The following is a 14,762-nucleotide window of genomic DNA, read 5'->3' as shown; positions in this document are numbered from 1 at the left end:
GAGTGACAAGAGATATGACCTCTATTTTGAAAAAAAGTAATTAATAAATAAACCCTAATTTACATTTTAAAGCTCGTTCTATATTGCTAAAGATCGGTAGGGACGACGAGAAGGGGTCCTTACTACTACAAATACCGAATTTATGCTATGCCCAGCTGTGGAGATTGAAGACTAACCCGTATTTGGTCCTGTGCCGTGAAGTACGAAACAATTCATGAGTCCGTTGCTGATGCTGGGGAACCGTAAAGCCAATACAAGATAATATCTCCGGGAGTGGATGAAATTATTTAAGATCTTCCAAAGAAACGTAACGGAAGAGAAAACTCTTCTATCCGCCAGAGAATCCATGCCTAGAGCAAGTCTCATGGTACTTCCTGTGATTGCATGACTTGTAAAACAGGTATTTAGTGACCTTTCCCTGCACACTTTCAATCACCGGCGACCAAACAACACTGGCATACTCTCTAGATGACTGCGCACTAGTGATTGATAAAGTAATTTTATTGCAAAAGGGTTCCTAAAGACAACAGCTTGCCTGAGTACGAATCCTAAATTTTTTCCCTAATGGTATGTGGTCGCGAAAATTTTACAATTATTATAAAAACCTCGAGATCCGAGATAGTGTCAATCCTTCCTCAATGTGAAAACTTTCAATACTATAGACGACTTGGTCGTAATCGTGAATGGTGTTTTTCTTGGAGAACTTCAAAATTTAAAATTTTCGTTTAGTTTGAAATTATTACGCGTACACCAATGCCAGAAGCATCTCAAGTCGTTTTGTAAGAGAATCATTTATCGATTCGACAGGGTGATAAATTGCCAAATCGTCTGATAACAGTGAAAAACGAAGAATTAATGAGAGCAGAGGCGTCGTCGTTAAAAATTTAAAAAACATAAAATCGGGCCGGAATGAGAGCCCTGAGGCACACCAGATCGTATGTGGACAGGTTTCGATAAGCCTTCACCAATCTTACAACAAAAGACCTCTCAGACAAAAAGGAGTCCATATCAAGAGGGGTTGGTCCACACCTAGTTTTTTTTACCAGGATGAGACGACCCACACTATCAAAGGCTATTTCAGAAATATCCAAAAAATCCCATGTATACATTTGTCTAAGAAAGAAGTAACCAGCGAAAACGGGCGAACCAGTAGTTTGTTTCGACCATACAAATCCTTCTCCGTAATAGTTTATCTCCAAAGTTATTCCAGTGAATCAGAATTTTTTATTTACTCACACTTATCAAAAATTTCAAATTTAATAAAGGGTTTTAAAAGGTAAGAAATCGCAGGACGGGCCAGGATCGAAAGGACGGCCCATTACAAGGACTACGATGCCGAGGGCATTGATTTGCTGAGTGCTCGTGTACTCAGTCGGGGCTTTAAGGTCGAACTTGCCACGGGCTGAACACGGTAAAGTGGGCCTTCGTGGGTGCGGGGCTTCGAAGCCGAAGTCGGGGGGAAGCAGGATGCCCCCACCAGCGACGCCCGGCCGCCCCACCAACCAGCGCCACAGCTGACGCTCCTGCCTCCTGCCTCAGTTCGACGCCCGCCGCCTTCTCTGTCAGTACTCGGGTCGTTAGTGTGCTTGTTCTTTTCTTTTGTTTTGTGTCTCGTTCTCTCAGCAAATGAGAATTATCTGTGAGTAACTACCATAGCTGCTATTGTTTAACGATTTAATGTACATGTGTAAGATTAAGGTAGTTTTTTAAAGATATATCCACAAAGATATTGTCTTGATTCAGGATGTATCGGGTCACAAAGAAATTTTCTTTGTTCAAGATATATCAGGACACAAAGCAATTTTCTTTGTTCAAGATATACCAGGTCACAAAGAAATTTTCTTTGTTCCAGATATATCAGAACACAAAGAAATTTTCTTCGTCCACGATATATCAGGTCAAAAGAAATTTTCTTTGTTCAGGATATATGAGGACACAAAGAAATTTTCTTCGTCCAGGACATCAGGTCAAAATGAAATTTCCTTCATCCAAGATATATGAGGACACAAAGAAATTTTCTTCGTCCAGGACATCAGGTCAAAATGAAATTTCCTTCATCCAAGATATATGAGGACACAAAGAATTTTTCTTTGTTCAGGATTTATCAGGACACAGACATTTTCTTCGTCCAGGATATATCAGGTCACAAAGAAATTTTCTTTGTTCAAGATATATCAGGTCAAAAAGAAATTTCCTTTGTTCAAGATATATCAGGTCAAAAAGAAATTTGCTTTGTCCGGGATATATCAGATCAAAAAGAAATTTTCTTTGTCCAGGATATATGAGGGCACAAAGAAATTTTCTTTGTTCAGGATATATCAGGACACAAAGAAATTTTCTTTGTCCAGGATATATCAGGAAACAAGGAAATTTTCTTCGTCCAGGATATATCAGGACAAAGAAATTTTCTTTGTTCAGGGTATATCCGGTCAAAAAGAAATTTTCTTTGTTCAGCGTATATCAGGTCAAAATGAAATTTTCTTTATCCAGGATATATGAGGACACAAAGAATTTTTCTTTGTTCAGTATATATCAGGACACAAAGGCATTTTCTTCGTCCGGGATATATCAGGTCACGAAGAAATTTTCTTTGTTCAGGATATATCAGGACACAAAGACATTTCCTTTGTTCAGGACATATCAGGACACAAAGAAAATTTCTTTATGTTTGATATATCCAGAACCAACTATTTTATTTCAATAATGGTTATTGTTTTATTATTTAATTTTTTAAGAAACAATAATATTGGTATTGACTATTATATCCATTATAAACATAAATTTTCAATTGTTTACAGTTTGTCTTATAATAAAGACTGATAAACATACTATAGGCAATAATTAATTTATTTGTCTTCAATTTAATATATAATACTACGGCAGTTTGGCCAAATAGTCCAAACTAATGGACTATAATTAAAGTTTGCTTTATTAATATTTGTTTCTCAGTATCGTGTATACATTTCGATGATTGTGATTTCATGTTCTCATTTTAGAGAAGATCGATTTTGAAAAATTAAAAATATTAATATCACAATTTCGTAGTATTACGAATAAAAAAGAAATCGCTTGATTTCGTTATAAACTTTGCCATAAATTATTCCCGTACTTTTAATACTTATGTAAGTTCCTATACTTTTATTAACCATATAAATACCCAAATATTTATTTATTCGATTTCATAAAATCTTGAAATGAAACCGAACAAAAACGAGTTAAATTTTGTGTTTAGTTCTTATTGTAAAAATGGCTAAATTACTTTTTTTTTGGGGGGGGGGAGAATTTCCCACATATTCTTGATATTTAGCCGTTTAAATAGTTCTGCAGTTGTCTCTTCCTCATTTAGGTTGGTTTTCTTATCAAAAACAAGGCTAAATATTGACTTGCATTTTATGACTTATAATTTGCTTGATAACAATTTCTTGGTTAATTAGGAAAAATTACAATTTTTTGTTTATTTTAAGTATTATTATTATTATTATATAATTATTCAGAAATCGCGAGATGCGGTCTGGTGTGATGTAGGTTTCAGAAAAACATTTTTTTTATCGTGCCAACGTTTCGATCTTTATTGAGATCATCTTCAGGGCCTGGGACTTTGATTGAATATAAAAAATATATTTTGCATTGTATAAATTCACTTTTCTACATCCTAAATGTATTTGTTAAATGTAAACAAAGGTCCTGAAGATGATCTCATTGTAATCGAATCGTGTCCGGTCTTAAATTCGAACAAGTGAGGTATACTTTTTATGATATTCTATGCTCTAGAGTTAGAATGACGCAGGTTTTTGAATGGCGCTGGCTTGGAGCCACCCTCAGTCCGATTTTCACTCGTGCGAAGAAATCTAGTAGATTTTGGAACGGTGGAATATCCAACAGACTTCACCGAGCCAAAATTCCTGTTCACTAGAGTGATGATTTTGGCCTCATGGCAGCTTTAAGTGAGCTAATTGGCTTTCTGCTTATTTTATAACTAGCTAGGAAACTTGTCAACAATTTTTTTTAAAGCAATTGGCGGCATTCTTTTCAATATGGACACTTGACGGTGAATAATAATAATATTGGGGAGGGGCGTCGGTGGCCGCAAGGTTTAGTCTTTGACATGGCGCTCATCACTGTAAGGTAAAGGTCCCGGGTTCGAATCCAGCGGCCGTGAATACTTAAAAATGGGATTTTTTCAAAAACACCGGCACCCTGTGGAGTTTATATGACCTCTGCTGTTGCGAACCCTCATTAAAAAAGAAATTCGCTGACGTTTCGACCTCTATTCATCTTCAGGGCAAAAGTGTGCTATTCTTGTGAGACGCATTGTTGTGACAAACAATTTCACACAAAACCAATATGACATCAATGATGACAAGATGTACACTTATAAATTTATCATGAAAATTTTTGATTTAGATTTATGTAGGTTCAAATCCGGACATGAACATACAATACATAAAATATGTGCCGGGTTGAGCCTATTCCTTTCTCGCAGTACGGCAATTCCAGCTTTTGCTATTTACAGTAAACTGTACAAGACTCGAGAATTACTCACCCCGGGTGTTGGCAGTCCGAGGGAAGACCTTAACCTTTCCGTGCAGTCACCTAGGTAGGTCTCCGGCAGGGTACTGTCAACAGGTAGGTCAGCACCCAACGCGTGCAGTTCTAAATCCATTTGTACTTACGTTCCTTCTTCACTCCTATTTACATACCATTCATTAAATATGATGCTGGAGTCGATATTCCTCCAACACACCTTTATACATACCAGCTAAACTTAATTGATGGTTGATGGTGTACTCGATATTCCGCCATCGATCCTCTCTCACATCACACATTAACACTAATAAGTACAGTCACGCTAATAAATGCATTCACTCTCAACAAAAGTTAGGTATACACGTTACAGGTATACAAGTTAGGCAGTACACCGGCAATTCCAGCTTTTGGTATTTACAGTAAACTGTACAACAGACTCGAGAATTACTCACCCCGGGTGTTGGCAGTCCGAGGGAAGACCTTAACCTTTCCGTGCAGTCACCTAGGTCTGTCTAGGGTACTGTCAACAGGTAGGTCAAATCAGCACCCAACACGTGCAGTTCCAAATCCATTTATACTTACGTTCCTTCTTCACTACATTCACTCCTATTTACATACCATTCATTCAATTAGGGTGCTGGAGTATATTCTTACATCGCTCCCTTTACACATATCATACAACTAAACCTAATTGAGGGTCGATGGGGTAGAGGATTCAGCCATCGATCCTCTCACATAACACATTCTCGCTAATAAGTACAGTCACGCTAATAAATGCCTTCACTGAAAACACAAGTTAGGTATACACAATTATTATTACTATATACAATAGAAAAATCCCGTTTTCCCCAAGAATCGGAACATGGGACCTAAATACTAGCTGCTCAAGAACAATTCTCAAATCGGGTGGCATTCCTGCGCGCTGTCTGTATGGAACAACCCTTAAATTAAGTGGAATACATCGAGCAACCTCTGCATGCCGGACATATACGCGAGCATTGGCCAGAATGTAAGGTTAACCTCGCATGGTCTATTCTTAATCGGGTGAGGATGACCCTTCTACAAATCACATCCTCCGAGGTCCAGTTAGCATGAAGGACTTACGGAAATATGATCTTTGGACAATTTGACAGTAATTATAGTTTATATTAAATCCATAAGATTTGGTGGCCCGATTAATCAAATAACTTCTTTTCTCGGAAGTTGGTATCCGAGTGCATCGAAGTCACGATAGCTCAAGTCGTATCTAGCCGAAGATCGTGGGTTCGAATCCCGCACGTGACACTGACTTTTTCATCTCAACCAATACCTTTAGAGTTTATATAAAGTTAATAATTTCACAACAGTTTCACATAGCACCAATATGACACCATAAGAATTGCATCACACTTTATACTCTGAAGATGACCCGAATAGAGGTCGGAACGTCAGCAAAAAAATGAAATTGGTATTTTTCTAAACTACCTCATTCTTCACCACTCCTACGAATCCAACAAATTGATGATCTAATGTAGTTGAAATTGTGCTATTACATTGTAGAGTTTTATTTTTTTATTAAACTCAAAACTCCTTTTAACTCTTTTAAACAGAGTCTTTTAAAAAGAATACGTATAAAAATTAAAATCTAATGAATAAGTGTTATATATAACCATGTATGTTTATCTTTATGATCAGTGTGGTGCTTTAATATTTTCAACATATCGTTTTTTGCCAATGTTGCCCGTGGATATGCTGAGTCCGGTCGGTGGCCGGGGCCCACGCGATATTCTGTATTTCAAACGTCATCGTGAATCGATACCTAAACAAATCCACATACGCCTGCTTTCAGATATGATTTATCTGGGCGAACCGTGGAATATTTTCCGATATTTTATGTATAAGAAGGAAATTTCCATGGGAAATGGCCTAAATTGAGAGAAAAAAAGTCATATAAAAATGTCCTCATTTGTAAAGTGTATTTTATATTTTAAAGGAACATGCCAAGTTGAGGTCAAAACACACTCTTTCGCGATCGATCTTCCGCTTATACCAATTAGCTAATTAATTTGCCAAAACCAGAAATAAACCTGCACTAACTTCTCGGCGGACTTTCACCGTGAAAACAGTTTTCATAAACAACCGTCGTTTGGGAAGTCGTTCCGGAGGAATTTTCTTCGAGTTGGGCTTTGGGTGTTGAAGTCGAAGGGACTCGACATGCCCTTTGTTTCCCGGTCCTTTTGACCAGCGTCCCAAGAGAAGCAAAAAACCAAAACGAGCCCTCGGTCACGTTGGTGAACCAATTTAACTTGATAGTTTCAATGCTGTAAGTCCTCGATAAGTTTTTCCGCTTGGCTTGGCGCTGCTGATTGATATTGCATTCCTTGCGTACTTTAGCCGCTGCTGCAGACTTGTTCAATCCCAATATTTGTTAAAAAATAAATTTGTTTTTATATACAAAAATTAAAAAATAACGAAGAAGCTACCTACTTGACAGAAATTTTGCTATTTTCAATGTAAAAACTTTTGTTTTAAACGATAAATTTAATGGTACCAGAAACTTTAAAAATTGAGCTTAGCATAAAATGCATTTGTGAATACTAAAGAGTCAGACCAATACAGTCCGGCGTTTCACAAGGGAACATGTTCGGTCCCGTTCTTTGTACCATTTATATCACTGACTTTTCTATCATTACTCGTTGGTATTATTTGCCTTCTAACCCAAATCATATTCAAGCAGTCTCCGACTCCAAGAAGACTTTGAGCTTATCAAAAACCGGTGCAAAAAGTGGAGGACAAGACTGAATGAGGAAAAATTTACCTTTGCCCTCCACTGTACATTAACAAGGTACTACTAAATTTCACTAAATTCAGGGTGCACAGATACTTAGGAGGTTGGACATGTACAAAGAATTTTAAATTCAGTACAAGAAGTATCGATCAAAAATTTGTATTTTGGGGTCTCTAGAGGTGATAAAATGAAATTTCAAATTATTTTTACGAAAAAAAAATTATGGCCTAGTTTACATGAAAAATATTTGGTTTTTAGAATTTTTTGGTTATTGATAAACTTTGAGCTTTTACTATATTTTTATGGCAATTTACATGACAAATACTGTAAAATGGTTTATTCACATAGTTGATTTGAGCATGTAAAACGCTGAAATAAAAATATAAAAAAAAAATTCAAGTTTCAAAAAAAATTTTTGACCAAACCAAGGTCTATTCACAGCAAGTGGCGGATACTGGTCCGTTTTTGGAGTTGCAGGCTTGGGAAAAATTTTATATAAATTATCATTTTACTATTTATTAGGGGGAGGCCAAATCGATCAAATAATTTACTGAGATGTAAACTTGGTTCAATCATGCCAAAATAAGGAAGGGCGAAAAAATTTGACTATTAGAGCTTTTTATTTACTTTCAAGATATTACGGTCGGGAGAAAACTGATTTCAGAGAAACTTTTTTGAGGAAACTAGGCCAAAAAATCCGAGCGTTCTTGCCAATGTGCCTAGGAACCGAGCAAAAAATGTTTAATGTAACTTACATAATATGTACAGATTTTTCATTTACCACGTACTTTCTACGAACAAAACGCCTTTCAGTTTAAACAACCTGTTGAAAATTTATTAAAGATAAAAACATTTCAACTCACATAGGAGTTATAAAAAAAAAACGAAATTTTAGTTAAGGTTGGGAAATTTTGAGAAAACATGAAAGTAAGTGTTTATATTTTCTTTGATATTTTAAGTTTCGAGAATAAGAGGGCAAATCGGTCAAATTAATTACAAAAAAAGGCTACGGACGTGGGTGAAACTTTTTTGATTTGGTGTTAAGTCGCTATCCCTAAGTGAAAATTTTACTTATAGGTATTGTAGACAGAAATGCTTAATTTAAAATAGTTTTTAATAATAAACAAAGCAATTATTTGTTGTTTCACCCCAAAAACTACTGAATACATATTTGTGGGAAAACTTCAAATTTTTTTTGTCTTAACCGATTCCCAGTAATTGTACAGAAATTAGAACCGGAGTTAACAAAAATAAAACATGAATTCTTTGTTGATTTCATTATATTTTTCTTACTTATGATGCCATAAAATATAAACATTTTGACATATCCTGAAAGCATAAATATTGTTTTACGGTTGTAACAACAGCCGAAGGTCGTGGGTTCGAATCCCGCTCGTGACACTGACTTTTTTATCTCAACTTAAAACCTTTATTAATTGAAGGTTGTAACAACGTCGAATTTGAATAAAATCCTCGATTTTTATGGATTTTTCTATGGCACACAGGACATTTTTATTGCAATGAAAATATATATTTAATGGTTTTACAGGGTGCTTAAAAAGAACCTGAATTGGTGTTTGCAAAAACAATTTTTTTTCAGGCTTTAGTTTAACGTTTCTTTTTTTTTCGTTTTTACATATTTCTACATAAATGTCAATTTTTTTCTTATTCTACATAAAAACACAAGCTTAATGATATTTAATAACCTCGAAATACTTGCACAACAAAGGCCATATTTTAAAAAATGTCATTGAATTATCCATTTTTTCTAGGCTCTTTGCGCTCATTGGCAACATTTTGCCTCTGAAATACTACTGAATACAAATTTGTGGGAAAACGTCAATTTTTTTTGTCTTAACCGCTTCACAGAAATGGTACAGAAATTAGAACCGGAGTTAACAAAAATAAGACATGAATTCTTTGTTGATTTCATTCTATTTTTCTTACTTAAAATGCCATAAAATATAAACATGTTGACATATCCTGAAAGCATAAATATTTTTTACGGTTGTAACAACATCGAATTTGAATAAAATCCAGGATTTTTATGGATTTTTCTGTGGAACACCGGACATTTGTATTGCAATGATTATATTTAATGGTTTTACCGGGTGCTTAAAAAGAACCTGAATTGGTGATTGCAAAAACAATTTTTTTTCAGACTTTAGTTTAACGTTTCTTTTTTTTTTCGTTTTTACATATTTCTACATAAATGTCAATTTTTTCTTATTCTACATAAAAACACAAGCTTAATGATATTTAATAACCTCGAAATACTTGCACAACAAAGGCCATATTTAAAAAATTATCCATTTTTCTAGGCTCTTAGCGCTTATTGGCAACATCTTGCCTCTGAAATACTACTGAATATAAATTTGTATGAATTTTGTTCAAATTTTGTTGTCTTAACCGACTCACAGTAATTGTAAATAAATTACATCGGAGATAACAAAAAGACATGATAAGTTTTTGTTGATTTCATTATATTTTTCTTACTTATAATTCCGCAAAATATAATCATTTTGACATATCCAGAAAGCTACAGCATATTGATAAACTTTCATAGCTTTTTCTATGTATTTTGATTGCGATTTACATAAAAAATCCTATAAAATGTTCACATAGTTGATTTTAGGTAGTAGAACGGCGAAATAAAAATATTCAAAACAAGGAAAATTTCATTTTTCAAAATTTTTTGGCGAAACTGGGCCTACTCAAAAGAAGTGGCGGATACGTGTCCAATATTTTCGAGTATAGAATCACCCCAAAAAGGTTTGCTCCAAATCCGTCCCCTTGTTAGACTTCCGTGTCGCCTTCTACCAGCAGCTAGCTTAAGTTGAGTGGCGTTTTCACTTGCCCCAGGGCCTCCATTTTTGTTTGGACAAAGTTCTAGCTTGGCATCGTATTCGGTGCATTGTAGTAGTCGATCAAGGCTTGCTTCTACATCGAAAATAGCGCAATTTGGATATGTTCTACACTTAATACTGTATAAATATGAACCATGGGCAGTTCAGAGTCGTGTAATTGTCCAAAAGGTTTTTCCTCTCGCAATTTTTTGAAACCACGGCTTTTTTTAAATATTGAGAATAATGAACGGTAGAAAATCCGTTACCAATTTTGCCACTTTCTGCACAATTCTCTTTTGATGCTGAAATATTTGCGACGGTTACATTCGTGGGTAATCCTGTCGCCTCCTAGATTAACTGGTCAACTTTTTCTATGTGTTTTACGCTTGCATTCCTCTTTACCGAGCATATTTCAATGCTTGTGTAGAAACGTGTAGAATATAGAAATATTGTTCAAACTAGTATCACAAAGAAAAATTCGGTGTTTCCATGCCCTTATACTTCGTAAAGTAAGTACATTGAAGAATTTTGCTGACTTGTTTTTGACTTAGTCTCATTTATCTTAAATGCATTTCGTTAATGTACGTGTTAAGTTTGTCAACCTTCCAAAATATATCAGATTTTCCTTATCGAGGGTTCAGAAGGCCTAAGTCGCCCTTTGCGTGCGGAAAGCGAAGGGAAAAAATATGAAAAATGCTCGTCTCCAGCAGCGCTTCCGCCCGGTCGATTATCCGTCACTGCCCTTGTTACATTTCCTACGCGGTTTTCTTCACATTTTCCCCACCAGTATTTAGATTAAATTTACAAGCCGATTTAAATAAAAAAAAGTCAGTTTTGGCACTGGGCCCTTGGACGGAGCGCAAATCGGGAGAAATCGCAATCGTTTGTGCACGTTTAATTTTAGTATTTTTGAAGGATTCAATTAAAAATTGCGATATATTCGAGTTCAAATTAAAATGTACACAAATACAAGCAATTCTTTAACTTAACGAAAATATATTTTTAATAAACTTCTAATGAATTGTTAAAATGACTCAAATATGCATAAACATGATTGAATTTTCCGACCCTGTCGTAACATAAAATCTATATATCACCAAGGCACGCTCATTAAATAATTATCATTCTTTATAATCCGCCCCAATTATGCCATTATAGTAAATTGCGGTATTGTTTGACAAAATTGACACTTTTATAATTAACGTCTAACCAGACCAAACCAGCGAGAATAGACGGACCAGTATGATCGGAAACGCCGAGGAAATTTTTCCTAGAAACATGAGTTAGAATAGAAATAGGACAATTTTCGTTTCGTCACCGAAGAAATTTCTGCATTTGTCACGGCGAAAAAAGTTTACATTTCAAAATTTATGTTGCACGCGGTGCTTTTTCTTATTTTGTGCTGTTTAATACAAATTTAGAATTTGTTAATCGATTCGGTCGATTTGGCTCTTTCTCTTGATGAAATACTGTTTCTTTTATTTATATATTTATTTGTGTGGTGATTAGTGACCGTTAATCGATATTTATTTAGAAATCGTGAGATGCGGTCTCGTATGATGTAGGGTTCAGAAAAACATTTTCTTTATCGTGCCAACTTTTCGATCTTTATTGAGATAATCTTCAGGGCCTGGGATTTACAAACATTGTTTACATGTAACAGTTACATTTTGGATGTGGAAAAGTGAATTTATACAATGCAAAATATATATATTTTTTTTATACAAAAATGTCTTTTCTATACCGACATCTCCTTCCCCACCCCTTCAAAATCCAAAGTATATAAACACAAAATAGCAAAATCTCACTGGCACTCTCGACACGGCACGCACATTAAAAATAAATTGCATTATTTAAAGTTATTGCATTGCAAACTACAATAAAAACTTTTCTACAAATAAGGAAGGTTTTTAGTTGAGATGAAAAAGACAGTGTCACGAGCGAGATTCGAACCCACGACCTTCGGCTTGAAACGCCGTTACTCTACCACTTGAGCTATCGTGACTTCGATCCACTCGGACGCTAACTTCCTATCATAACCCCACCTTTGAATTTTCCCTCCTTTTTGCCATTTTTATCTCAACTGAAAACCTTCATTAATTGAAAGATATTAATTGGTCAAGCGGACCACGAAAACTAGTGACTTTTTCTACAGTTTTCTTTACGATGAAAATATAAAAAATCATTTAAAAATTGTTGTCAACAGTCATATATAGGTGTGTGTGGTGATTAGTGACCGTTAGTCGATAATTATTCAGAAATCGTGAGATGCGGTCTGGTGTGATGTAGGTTTTAGAAAAACATTTTTTTTATCGTGCCAACGTTTCGATCTTTATTGAGATCATCTTCTGGGCTCAAAGTGTTTTTCTTCTGTGAAATTGTGCCATTCTTGCGTGTCGTGTCGAGAGTGCCTTGGGCCACACTTGGAGCCCTGAAGATGATCTCAATAAAGATCGAAACGTTGGCACGATAAAGAAAATGTTTTTCTGAAACTTACATCACACCAGACCGCATCTCATGATTTCTAAATATATATATTTATTTTTGTGATATTTTAATTTTACCACAAAAATGCCAGACGTGTATTACGTATTTCAATTATTTTAATTAAAGTCATTTATTACCATCGACGGGTAGATCATTATGATAATAAACGACGTTGCTCATTCCTCATCCAGCTTCAAGAGAAAAAATCTCAGTTAAATTTTAATCTTAAATCACCAAACAATAAAGGTCATTATTCATGAAATTAAAGAACAAGCGATTAATTGATGAACAAACCAGAACGGTGATATAGCTTGTTAGGAGAATATCTCATCGGATCGTTATCGTTCTGAAGTCATCAATGACATAAAATAACGAAAAAATATGGCAAAACTTAAATTTTGAGTCATTGCTGATTTGAGTAATTTCGATAACAGATATCGACCTGATTTGGCACAATCAATTGGCGATAAGCCGTTGAAAAATTCTACAGGGAACTTAATGTACACGATTGTTTTTTTCTCCTCGCGAATATTATCCTTTTTTCGATATGACCGGGGATAATGCGGAAATCCGCTTCATAATAAAGCCGGATTTAATGATAATCCTGTGAAGAAGACACCGGAGAAATTAATTAAATTCAATTTGTAATTGTAGAAATGCCAGAATCCGCCGGATCCAAGACGTTCCAGACGACTTTTCACCGCAAATAAAATTTTAAGACGGGATAATTTATTTATTTTACCAACATTAAGAATCATATTTATTATACAGATAATTTTGGGATTAATTATAAATGAATGAAAGATTGTTTAAACCCAATTTGTTCCATGTCCATTTTTTTAAAGCCTGAACAGTTATCGCAAGGAGTTTCTACTTCCAAATCTTGTTCGCTGTTTACACATCAGAAGGAAAAATTAAGATTATGACGGACAGGCTCAGCACAGTGTGCCAATTACGCACTTTCAAATTTGATAACAACTATGAATATATTTTAATCGAAATTGTCAGGTTGACGTACAAATTAAGTTATGTAGACAAAAGCATTGAAATATGCTCGGTAAAGAGGAATGCAGGCGTAAAACACATAGAAAAAGTTGACCAGTTAATCTAGGATGCGACAGGATTGCCCACGAATGTAACCGTCGCAAATATTTCAGCATCAAAAGAGAATTGTGCAGAAAGTGGCAAAATTGGTACGACACGGGCACAGTAGGGATTTTCTACCGTTCATTATTCTCAATATTTAAAAAAAGCCGTGGTTTCAAAAAATTGCGAGAGGAAAAACCTTTTGGACAATTACACGACTCTGAACTGCCCATGGCATCTGCGGTTCATATTTATACAGGATTAACTGTAGAACATGGCCAAATTGCGCAATTTTCGATGTAGAAGCGAGCCTTGATCGACTGCTACAATGCACCGAATACGATGCCAAGCTCGAACTTTGTCTAAACAAAAGTGGAGGCCCTGGGGTAAGTGAAAGGCCACTCAACTTAAGCTAGCTGCTGGTAGAAGGCGACACGGAAGTCTAACAAGGACGGATTTGGAGCAAACTTTTTTGGGGTGATTCTCTACTCGAAAATTCATATCCGCCACTTCTTTTGAGTAGGCTCTGTTTCGCCAAAAAATTTTGAAACGTGAAATTTTCCTTTTTTTGAATATTTTTATTTCGCCATTCTACTACCTCAAATCAACTATGTGAAAAAAAAATTGACATTTATATAAAAATATGTAAAAACGAAAAAAGAAACGTTAAACTAAAGTCTGAAAAAAATTGTATTTGCAAACGCCAATTCAGGTTCTTTTTAAGCACCCTGTAAAACCATTAAATATAAATTTTCATTGCAATAAAAATGTCCTGTGTTCCACAAAAAAATCCATACAAATCGTGGATTTTATTCAAATTCGACGTTGTTATAACCGTAAAACAATATTTATGCTTTCAGGATATGTCAAAATTATTATTTTATGGCATCATAAGTAAGAAAAATATAATGAAATCAACAAAGAATTCATGTTTTATTTTTGTTAACTCTGGTTCTAATTTCTGTACCATTACTGTGAATCGGTCAAGACATTTCTTCTTATCACCCCAGAAAAAATCTTTAAAAAAATGCACATGAAAAGCAAAAACC

At 35.0% G+C, this 14,762-nt stretch overlaps 1 non-coding gene across 1 annotated transcript; it reads right to left on the bottom strand.

Moving 5' to 3' along the window:
- Positions 1-12,072: 12,072 nt before the first annotated feature.
- Trnae-uuc lies at positions 12,073-12,145 on the bottom strand. Its single transcript has one exon. It is a non-coding gene; the product is annotated as a tRNA-Glu (tRNA).
- Positions 12,146-14,762: the final 2,617 nt, after the last annotated feature.

The sequence above is a fragment of the Cimex lectularius genome, unplaced genomic scaffold (genome assembly GCF_000648675.2).
Source record: "Cimex lectularius strain Harlan isolate CLEC.00 unplaced genomic scaffold, Clec_2.1 scaffold519, whole genome shotgun sequence".
NCBI lineage: Eukaryota > Metazoa > Arthropoda > Insecta > Hemiptera > Cimicidae > Cimex > Cimex lectularius.
This window is presented reverse-complemented; position numbering and strand designations above follow the sequence as displayed.